This window comes from Bos javanicus, chromosome 7 (assembly GCF_032452875.1).
Source record: "Bos javanicus breed banteng chromosome 7, ARS-OSU_banteng_1.0, whole genome shotgun sequence".
Lineage (NCBI taxonomy): Eukaryota > Metazoa > Chordata > Mammalia > Artiodactyla > Bovidae > Bos > Bos javanicus.
This window is the reverse complement of record NC_083874.1, coordinates 45,234,567-45,243,595: the sequence shown is the minus strand read 5'-3', so window position 1 is coordinate 45,243,595 and position 9,029 is coordinate 45,234,567.

Genomic DNA, 9,029 nt, shown 5'->3' with positions numbered 1-9,029 from the left:
TATCTTTGCAAAACTTTTCTGTAAATCAAAACTTATTCCCTGGCAGTCCAGTAGTTAAGACTCCATGCTTCCAATGCAAGGGGCACAGCTTTGATCCCTGGTTGGGGAACTAAGATTCTACATGCCACGCATAGTGTGACCAAAAACAAATAAAAGAAGACTTATTGCAAAATTAAAATTTCTTTTTTTTAAAAAAGAAACCACCCTCCAACACATTGAAGCACAACCCAGATAGTTTTATGGGTGATTTTTGCCAAATTATTCAAGAAACAGATATTCTTTTTTTATTCAGACTTTCAGAAAATGGAAAAAGAAGAGACATCTTGTAATTAACTTTATGAGGTTAGTGTAATCTTAATATGCAAGCTGGTTAATGACAATATGAGAAAAGAAAATTATAGGCCAATCTCAGTTATGAAGTGAAGAAGTGAAGTCGTTCAGTCGTGTCCGACTCTTTGCGACCCCATGGACTGTAGCCTATCAGGCTCCTCCGTCCATGGGATTTTCCAGGCAAGAGTGCTGGAGTGTATTGCCATTTCCTTCTCCAGGGGATCTTCCCGACCCAGGAATCGAACCCGGGTCTCCTGCATTGCAGACAGATGCTTTACCGTCTGAGCCACCAGGGAAGCTCTCTTCAGTTATGAAGAGAAAGGCAAAAATCATAAATCAAATACTAGCAAGCTGAATATATATATATATATATATATAAAATCGACTTAGCAGTTATAAAAGAACAGTTTAAAATGAGAAAATCCAAAGTAACTTACCAAATTAAGTGCTGCAAGGAGATTAAACCAGTCAATCCTAAAGGAAATCAACCCTGAATATTCACTGGAAAGACTGATGCTAAAGCAAGTCCAATGCTTCGGCCACCTGATGTGAAGAGCCAACTCACTGGAAAAGACCCTGATGCTGGGAAAGATTGAAGGCAGGAGAAGGGGACGACAGAGGACAATATGGTTGGATGGCATCACTGACATCATTGGGACATGAGTTTGAGCAAGCTCCAGGAGATGGTGAAGGACAGGGAAGCCTGGCGTGCTGCAGTCCCTGGGGTCACCAAGAGTCAGACATGGCTGAGCGGCTGAACAACAACAACAGAGAAGAAGAAAACTCACATAATAATCTCAATAGATGCAAACAGAAAAAGCACTCTATAAACATTTAACTTCACTTATTATAAAAACTCTTGACCAATTCAGAATTGGTGGAAACTTCCTGAACCTGATAAAGGCTGTCTAGCAAATACCAACAGCAAACAATATCCTTGCTGCTGCTGCTAAGTCGCTTCAGTCATGTCCGATTCTGTGTGACCCCATAGACGGCAGCCCACCAGGATGCCCCGTCTCTGGGATTCTCCAGGCAAGAACACTGGAGTGGGTTGCCATTTCCTCCTCCAATGCATGAAAGTGAAAGTGAAGTCACTCAGTCGTGTCCGACTCTTAGCGACCCCATGGACTGCAGCCTACCAGGCTCCTCCATCCATGGGATTTTCCAGGCAAGAGTACTGGAGTGGGTTGCCATTGTCTTCTCCCAAACAATATCCTTGGTGGCAAAATATTTGAGGCATTTCCTTTAAAATCACTCATGGGAGAAATCCACCTGCTATCGCCGATACCATTCAACTTTGTACTACATGTTTTAGCCAGCAGAGTGAGACCAAAAAAAAAATAATAAAATTTACAATGGAAGAAAAAATTGCCATTTTATGTGCAGATGACATGATTGTCTACAAAAAAAATTCAAGGAAATCTACAGGTAAACTCTTTGAAGAAAGAGTTCAGTCAGATGGCTGGATGTAAGGTCAATGTATACAAATTCATGTACAAATGATGACATGTACAGTGTACAAACTGTTGTCTCCAGGAGGAAAGATGGGAAACAGGATGGAGGATAGGCTTTAGTCACACGTGTAAGTTTATTTCTTAAAGGACAGAAAGAGAAAGAAGGTCTGAAGCAAATCAAATCTTACTTGTTAAATCTGGATGCCAAATCTTATTTGTAATATATATTATATGGTTTTCTTTTTTTAAAGTTTCTGTATTTTATGTGATTTATGCAACAGATATGTTGCATATGTGTATTCAGTTCAGTTCAGTTCAGTTCAGTCACTCAGTCGTGTCCGACTCTTTGCAACCCCATGAATCGCAGCACGCCAGGCCTCGATGTCCATCACCAACTCCCAGAGTTCACCCAGACTCACGTCCATCGAGTCAGTGATGCCATCCAGCCATCTCATCCTCTGTCGTCCCCTTCTCCTCCTGCCCCCAATCCCTCCCAGCATCAGAGTCTTTTCCAATGAGTCAACTCTTCTCATGAGGTGGCCAAAGTACTGGAGTTTCAGCTTTAGCATCATTCCTTCCAAAGAAATCCCAGGGCTGATCTCCTTCAGAATGGACTGGTTGGATCTCCTTGCCTAGGAATTATAATTTAAAAATGAAAACTGAGCCTGGTGACGGCTCCAACATGATTTTGCTACCTGTGTTCCCCTTGCCTATTCCTTGTCTTAAGCCCTATCCTGAATGTTGCATCTATAAATTATTTGCTGTTTTAAAAATAGAGTTTGAGAACTTCCCTGGTGGCAAAGTGGGTAGGAATCCACCTGCCAATGCAGGGGACATGAGTTCTATCCCTGGTCCAGGAAGATTCCACATGCCTAGGAGCAACTAAGCCCCTAGCAAATACTACCGAGTAGTCATGACTACCGAGCCGGTGCTCTAGACCCCACAAGCCGCAGCTACTGAGCGCAAGTGACTAGAGCTCTGCAACAAGAGAAGCCACTGCAATGAGAAGCCCTAGCACCACAACGAAGAGTAGCCCCTACTGACCACAATTAGAGAAAGCCCGAGTGCAGCAGCAAAGACCACAGCCAAAAAAAAGGAGTTTGGTGTATCATATTTTTTCTATACTTTTCCATGTGTTTGAAATGCTTCAAAATTAAAATGAATAAAGCAAAATGTGTCTGTTTACAATCTTGAAAACAAAAATGATTCTAGGAAAGAAAATTTGGAAAGAGTACCTTGGTGGAGAACTCTGATTTCTTTATCTGTGTCCACTTTGCTATTCATGCAACGATATTTCCTGAGCGAGTGCGTCCCTAGTGCCAGGAATTGGGGACTTGGGCTCTTAGCATTGGTGGGTGGGTGGCTGAGGCCGAGATCACGTGTTTGAGTTGCACTGGCATGGTGACTGGAGCACGGTTGCCACTCAGTGTATGGGGACCATTACTATTATCGGGTCTTCAGAAACGGCACAGCTGCCAAGTTTTCAGCTGCCAAGGCAAAAAAAAAAGCATCTGTCCCTCATTAATCTTAGCCTTGGCCTCATTGTGCCCAGTGCCTGCTCATTACAGTCAATGTTCAGCCTGTCTGACGCAGTTCTGGAGGCCAGCAGCCTGGCGTGTAAACAAGTCATTGCCAGTAGGGCTCTTGGTGGTATAACTTGGGCACTGGAGGGCATGGAGGTTTCAGGGAGGCCTGTAGATTTCCTGAGCCAGAGAGTGAAGGATGGAGCCCTGGTGGGGGTGTGATTGCTCCTACAGGAGACGCACAGTCTCCCTGGGCCTCTGCCCAGGCCTGGCTTTGGCCCTTCTTCCTTGCTGCCCGTGCCTTTCTGCGTCACCTTCAGCCACACAATCAAACATGTATAACAAAAGAAAATAAATAAGACATCCAACTTGGGTAGCCTGGATAGCATTTACTGTTTGCTGTTTCTGAGAATCTGTCTTTGAACTAAAAGGCACAGTGTGTGGGGCAGGGTTGGGGGTGGGGGTGCAGTGTGTCTGGCTTCACTATTCTAGAACAGAAGAATCACCCAGGTCCCTGAAAACTCTGGAAGCCCTTGCATGCTAAAACCGCTTGGGGAATGTGCAGATGCTCAGGAGTCCCGTCTGGTGACTGTGAGCACAGCGGCTTAGGCGCCGGGTGTGGGGCATGCCTTGGAGGACTGGGGAGCCCCTCCCAGGGCCCAACACCCACTGCACATGGCAGACGCCCTGGCACTGGACTCTGCTGGAGTTTCAGTTGGAAGATGGAGGCTTTGAAACTCCACTAGACTCTGACGCCAGCCAGTTTCCTTCTTGTCTGGAGCTGGGGAAGACCTGGGTCTAAGCACGTCCAAGCCTTCTACCTGGCCTTGCACCCCTGAAACTGGGCCTTGGCTCTGTGGCCTGGGAGCTTGCGAGCCTCCCTCCCATTGGCTGGTGGGGAGGGAAGCTGTAGGAGTGCTGGTCTGCTGCTTCTGTCAGGACCTTTCTTTCTTTCCCCATTGCCCTGAGCCCAGAACTCTGTAGCTCCCTGCCAGCGTTGCAACCTCACAGGCTGGCAAAGCCTGCTCGGACGAAGACTCGCAATTTGTGAGTCATGGCCTGTCTCGGACCAGGGACCACGGGCCTTGCTGAGTCACTTGGGCTTGTCTGTTCTGAGAAGTGCTGGGAGGGCCAGCCTTGCAGGCACTGGGGGAGCAGTGGAGCCTACCCTTTACTGCTGGGTGGACTGGCCTCAGCTCAGGGGTATCAGAGCCGATCCACTGGGGTCACACCTCCTTGGAGAGAGGCTTTTTGAGAGGCCTTTGTGAGCCCAGGTTGGTGTTGCTTTGTCGGGGCCTCGGCCTCAGGAAGCCCTACTTGCTCAGGTCCCCGAAGTCCCCATCAGCTCTGACTGGGACACACCTCGGATGATTGAGGCTGGTGCAGTGGGCAGTCTGCCCAGGGTCTCTCAGGAAGTCTTAAGGGTCAGAGTTCTGGGCTTCCCTGGTGGCTCAGATGGTAAAGAATCTGTCTGCAGTGCAGGAAACCTGGGTTCAATCCCCTGGAGAAGGGAACGGCTACACCCTCCAGTATCATTGCCTGGAGAATTCTATGGGCAGAGGAGTCTGGTGGGCTACAGTCCATGGGGTTGCAAAGAGTCAGGCACAGACACGACTGAGCCACTAACACTTTCTGTTCAGCCAGGGAGGGCCAGGCTGCTGTCCTGGCTTCTCCAGCAGCTCACTCAGCCTTCCTGCACTGCTTACTTAGAAAACAAGGACAGAGGTGACAACAGTGAGAAGCACCTTTTGTTTTTTTTTTCTTGCTCATTAGATTGGCAAAAAATAGAAAGGACCAATAATGCCCAGTGTTGAAGAGAATACAGGGAAACAGGTACTATACTATGAATATGGCAGGGAGCAAGGGGCCCAGCCTGTTCCTGACAGGCCAGCTGGCAGGATCTATTAATATTTAACCAGCACACACTTCTAAGGACATTTCATAAAAAAACTTACACAGTGATACAAAAACATCTTGCAATTCCAAGTATATCTACAAGGGTAGGTAACACTGAAAGTTATGTTCACATCCCTGCAGCTTAGTTTGCAATTGTTAGAAAAAAAATAGCAAGAGCCTTAATGTCTATCAATAGGGTGAAATAAACTAGACTCTGCTACTGAATCTTCATAGCTGTTTAAAAAAATGAGGTAGATCTGTGTGTACCAACTGCTATGAAAGGATGTTTGTGATACAAAAGTGAAAACAAGTTACAAAGTGAAAACAAGTCACAGAACCATGTGTTTAATATAATCTCATTAAACAAATAGCCGTGTGTGTGTGTGTGTGTGCATGCGCACATGAACATACATAGGTACAGAGGGAAAGGTCTGGAAGAAGATCAGTGGTGGTTTTCTCTGGGAGGGGGCTGATAATTGAGATAATAGGAGACTTTCACTTTTTCATCTATATGTTGCTATGTTGTGTGATTTTTTTTTTTTCCTGGTGTGCCTTTCAGTTCAGTTCAGTTCAGTCGCTCAGTCGTGTCCGACTCTTTGCGACCCCATGAATCACAGCACACCAGGCTTCCCCGTCCATCACCAGCTCCTGGAATTCATTCAGACTCACGTCCATCGAGTCAGTGATGCCATCCAGCCATCTCATCCTCTGTCGTCCCCTTCTCCTGCCCCCAATCCCTCCCAGCATCAGAGTCTTTTCCAATGAGTCAACTCTTCACATGAGGTGGCCAAAGTACTGGAGTTTCAGCTTTAGCATCATTCCTTCCAAAGAAATCCCAGGGCTGATCTCCTTCAGAATGGACTGGTCGGATCTCCTTGCCTTTACTTTCAAGTAAAAAGAAAAAACAATTAAAAAAAAAAATAAGCAGTGTGCTTTTGTGCCATGAGGACTTGAATGAGCATGTGTGTATATACATGTGCATGCATGTGAGATGGGGGAGAGATTTCTCCTGTCTCTCCCAGGACTGAAAGCTCTTCCCAGGCAGGCTCTGCCTTCCCTCTGGTCAAATCGCCCAGTAGGTGCCACATCTGGGTGTAACTCCCATTCCTAAACAACTTCCTATGTCTACCCTCCCAGCCTCCATGTGACTCCTCCACCCGCTGTCCCAAAGGCCCCTGCCCATCTCCTTTGTGGCCTCTTCACACTGGATTTCTACCCCCTCCACCACCACATGCAGTTGCTCTGTGGGTCCCTCCACCACAGGGTCCTGCCCCTCTTTGCTCTTCATTTATATGCACACAAGAGGGACTTAATAGATGTTCAGTCAGTGACCTAAGAATGAATAATAAAGAACCATGAGTGGGACGGTAGACAGAAAGAAACCTCTGAGATCAGCCAGCCCACTTTTCTACCCAAACACCCAGATGCCCTTGGCTTGACACCTCTGGTGATGGGGCGGCCACACCCACCCAAGGCAGCTCACCCCCTCTTCCTGTACTGAGTGAGTGGTTTCTTTGGGTTAATCAGGAGCAGGGGCTGTGGCTGAGCATTTCCAGGTAGATTTAAAGCCCATGGTCAGTTCAGCCGGCAGTTTAGAAGTTGATCTGGCGTGAGATGAAATCCCTCCGTGTCTCCAGCCAGGAGAGACCATAGCTGCTGCAGGTGACGCCTCATCCAGTTTCAGCAGGTCAACCCCACCCTAACCACCACGTTGGCAGAGTAGATTAAGCATTAAAAACAAACTAATTAGTACTTCAGGGTAGCTTCATTCAGAAAATTACCACACCAAGGAGGTGTCTCATTTAGAACCGACTTAATTAAAAGACACTTGGTAAATTCCTGTAACAGATGAAGACAGCACTTTTCAGAAATGCCATAATCGAAATATTTTTACTGCATATATCAAATGGTTATTAAATCTTTAATATCCTAATTCCTTAAGAATGCCGTTGTCAGTGACAAACAGCAACCCTGGCAACAAAGGAGTCAATTGTTCCCTCCTCTTGGCTCTGTGAACCTCAGGAAGTCGTTACTTCTCTGGTGGACTCTGATCTGTACATTCGTAATTGCCTGTGAGTACATGCCAGCTGCAGGAGGAATCCACCATAAAGATTGTTAATGGGAAGAAGACCGTTTCTGACTGGTTGACTTCTGGTTTAGGGGTAAAAAGCATGGCAGGGGTTGGTTGAATATCTGCCATGTGTGTGGGCTGTGGTCTGGAGGGAGCACAGAGAAGCTGAGTGAGTTGTCCAAGTTACCCAGGAAGCTGGAGGTTGGAAAGAAGGCCTTGCCCATCAGTGTGTGATGGCCAGGCTTGGCTCCTGCCTCAGATGCGGCCTGAGGCAGGCAGGATGAAGTAAGAACTGCTCTGTGCCCCCCACCCTCACCTGAGGGCTTCCTTCCAGTCTAGTTCTCCTGGGACGCAGCTCTTCTCCCTGAAGGATGGGGGCCAGGCCTTCCCTCAGGGCACCTGGCCCTGGCGTAGCTCAGGGGAAAGTGAAAGTGAAGTCGCTCAGTCGTGTCCGACTCTTTGCGACACCATGGACTGTAGCCTACCAGGTTCCTCTGTCCATGGGATTTTCCAGGCAGTAGTACTGGAGTGGATTGCCATTTCCTTCTCCAGGGCATCTTCCTGACCCAGGGATTGAACCCGGGTCTCCCGCATTGTAGACAGATGCTTTACCGTCTGAGCTACCAGGGAAGTTGGCAAATGGTGGAGGGTTGGGCAGTGGGTCCATTGACCCAGGGAAAGTTGACAAAATGCACAATCTTCCAGGCTATGAGAGGCAAGGGGACTGAGGAAGCTTGTGAACAGAGTGGGGGCCCTCTCAGAAGAAACAGAAACTCACCTTTTTGCTGACTTGCTGCGGCGCTGGTAAATGGCATGACCACTCCTTGCTTCTGTTTCCTCACCTACAAAAGAAGTGGAAGCACCACGAGAGCCTGGTTTGGAGACAGTGTGATCTGAATTTGAATCTTGCTTAGTTGTGTATTTTGGTATTTGGAGCCTCTGTTCTCTAACCTTGCAAAATGGGGAATGTGTCCCCAGGTCATGCAGGTGAGTCAGCATGAGCACATTTGAGGGTACCGGGCAGGGCTCAATACATTGATTGGCTTTGATTGTTCCTACCCCTTTGGGCTTCCTTGGTGGTTCAGAAGGTAAAGATAATGTGCAAGACTTGGGTTTGATCCCTGGGTCGGGAAGATCCCCCAGAGAAGGAAATGGCAACCCATTCCAGTCTTCTTGCCTGGAGAATCCTATGGACGGGAGGCTGGTGGGCTACAGTCCATGGGGTTGCAAAGAGTCAGACACGACTGAGGGGCTAACACACACACACTACCCCTCCAGCTGGGTTTGCAGGAAGAGGAAAGGGAGATGGTGTGTTGGTACCACATCCAGATGGCGAGCAGGGCGTCCTGGCTGACTTACTCACCAAGGCTCTGACAACAAGCAGGCCCTCAAGATGCAGCTGAGGAGGGTTGGTTATTGGTCACCCAGACTTGTTCAAGCATCCCAGGGTGTCTTTCTCTCACCCCAGCAGATGGAGCTCACAGTGGGTAGTGCAAAGGCTGCCTGCAGACTCAGAATAGACTCAGAGTGCAGTGCTCCATGGGAACCATTGGAATCAGCTAGCCAACAACCTCATCAGATGGATGGGGGTACTAGGAGCAGAGAAGGTATTTCAGGTTCCCATCTGGAGAGCCATGGCTGAGGTCCCTGGTCCTCTGGACACCCCCAACCCTGTCCTTAATGGTTCTTTATTCTTTAAAACTTTATTTTTTAAATAGCTTTATTTTATTTTTCTTTATTTTTCTTTTTATTGAA